Source organism: Galeopterus variegatus, unplaced genomic scaffold, assembly GCF_000696425.1.
Source record: "Galeopterus variegatus unplaced genomic scaffold, G_variegatus-3.0.2 Scaffold5937, whole genome shotgun sequence".
In the NCBI taxonomy this organism is placed as follows: Eukaryota; Metazoa; Chordata; class Mammalia; order Dermoptera; family Cynocephalidae; genus Galeopterus; species Galeopterus variegatus.
This window is the reverse complement of record NW_007732048.1, coordinates 21,161-23,554: the sequence shown is the minus strand read 5'-3', so window position 1 is coordinate 23,554 and position 2,394 is coordinate 21,161. Positions and strand designations below refer to the sequence as shown.

Here is a 2,394-nt window from a genome sequence, read left to right as displayed (position 1 = left end):
GGGGGGGGGGGGGGGGGGGGTGAGGGAGGGGAGAGTGTGGAGAGGAACAAGTAAAGGAAAATCAAGTACAATGTATTATGAGAAGTAAAATTAAATTTAAAAAAGAAGTATATTTACCTGACAAAAGTAACTCAAAGAAAGCACCAGACTGTAACATGGGTGTGGGAAGATGATAGAACTAAGAAGAGTTGGAAAAATGAGTGGTCAGAAAGAATTTTGTAGGTGCTGACAAGATTTGACCGTGGCTTTTTATTCAGGACGGGAGGAATAGTAGAAGGGTATCAAGTTTCTCATCTCCAGGGGTATTCTTGTGTGGGCAATTGTCCCGACAGGTTAGCTAATTTACAGCCTGTGGAATTCCAGAACATTTCGACCATACTAAACCAAGTAGTGCTACCATAAATGATAAAGAGATAAGAGATAAAAGTTTTGTTTTTCTTTTTACAAGACTTGTAACATGCTTTGATGCTTCTAGAAAGGTGGGAGGCTAACCACAGATATAAATGTTAAAATTATAACTGCTGACATTTATTGAGAATTTTCTGAGTGCTTGCAACTGTGCCAAATGCCTTTTATGTATTATCTCATTTTCATTCATTTATTCATTCATTTATATTTGTTTAATTTTTATTGAACATCTACCTTCCAGGCACAGTCTTGGCACTTCAAACACAGGAATGAACAAAATATAAAAATCACTTAAAAAAAATCTTTAGTCTTTAGTTTTATTTTAAGAGATCATCTGTATTTTCTTCTGTAGAAAACTAAAAAGATATACACCTATGTGGTGAGATTTATTTATTGTTTAGCAATTGAAGCATTAAACAATGACATTTTTACTCTCAATCCTTAATAATATTGTATTCATTATACTTGAGATTTGCTTAGGTTTCTCATGGAGAAAAAGAAACCCAGGCATAAACTTTTACACTATCTACCTACTAGTCCTGCAACATAATTTTAATTAAAATGTTTTACTAATACTAGGACAATTTCTATGATGTGGGCAGAGAGATGTGAACAATTATGATTGTAAAGTGGTCAGTCTTATTTGTCATGAGTTATGATCTTTCATCCATTTGATTCATGTCAAGATCTGATGTATATTATCTTCTAGCTCTTCTGGTTTATTGTTGGGCAGTTGACACACAAATTTTTCCTTGTAGGATGCTATGGTTTTGTTCATAAAGAATTTGAAAAATCTAACACTGATTATCGTCTTTCAGTTTCTTTTCACTATAACCCCTTGTTTCAAGTCTTTTGTATAAAATACTATTTGCTCTCAGCACAAAAACTATATGAAACCAGTATTCAGGGAAGAAAATAAAACAATGCTAATCAACAATAACTCTATCTTCTCTCATTTGGTTATACAAATCATCAACTACTCCATCTTCATCCAAAATGGGACAATCATATTCTTCATCATGGCCATCATACACCTGCCCTTCTCGAGCTAAATCACGCATATTAACATATTGCAGTCCTGATCTTGATGCAAGTTCTTTGTCTATTGTGATTTTTCTAACCCCTGGCCTACTGGTGAGCAGGATGTTTGGAAGCAACATGGTCCTCAGCACATGGATCTGAGTACCTTGGCTCTTGTGCCCTACACATTACAAGGAAGAGTGACAAAAATCACTTTCTTCATGAGATTTATAATAATGGGTAAGGGTGAGGAGATACATATAATAAATATATTTATAAGTAATATGGTATATTAAATGGTGTAAGTGCTTGAAGAAATGAAAGCATGAGCATTACAAAATGTTGCATGTGTAAATATACACACACACTTTTAGGTATGGTCACCAGGGAAGACCTGATTGAGAAGTTGATGTTGGAATCAAAAGCTAAAGGAGGTAAGGGAATCAGTCACACAAATATCTGGGGGAAGAGATTTCTAGGCAATGGAAAAAGCAACAGCAAAGACACTAAGATGGAACTGTGCCTGGTGTGGTTAAGAAACAGTGGGGAGACCAGTGTGGCTGGAATTTCAGGAGAGTGTAATAGGTGATAAGGTCATAGAAAGAATAAGGGGCCAGACAATAGGGGGCTTTAGATGCTGTAAATAGACTTCAAAGGTAATAGAGGGTTTTGAACAGAGAAGTGTCATGATCTGATTTAAGTATTCACAGGAATACAGTGGATGCTGTGCTGAGAATAGGCTTTTGAGGTACAAAGACAGAAGCTCAGAGATCAGTTAGGAAATTGTCACAATATTCCAGGTTAGAGTGTTAGGGTGGTAGCAATGAGGTTGTGAAAAGTGAGTGGTCAGATTCTAGATATCTTTAAAGGTACAAACTATACAATTTGATGACATTTTGGGTATTTGATATGAGAGAGAATTAAGAGTTAAGGATGATTTCAAAGTGTTTGGCATGAGAAACTATA

The 2,394-nt window shown here is 35.5% G+C and overlaps 1 pseudogene; it reads right to left on the bottom strand.

The window, feature by feature from the left end:
* Window positions 1–1,054: 1,054 nt before the first annotated feature.
* On the bottom strand, window positions 1,055–1,568 carry LOC103605612 (annotated as a pseudogene).
* Window positions 1,569–2,394: the final 826 nt, after the last annotated feature.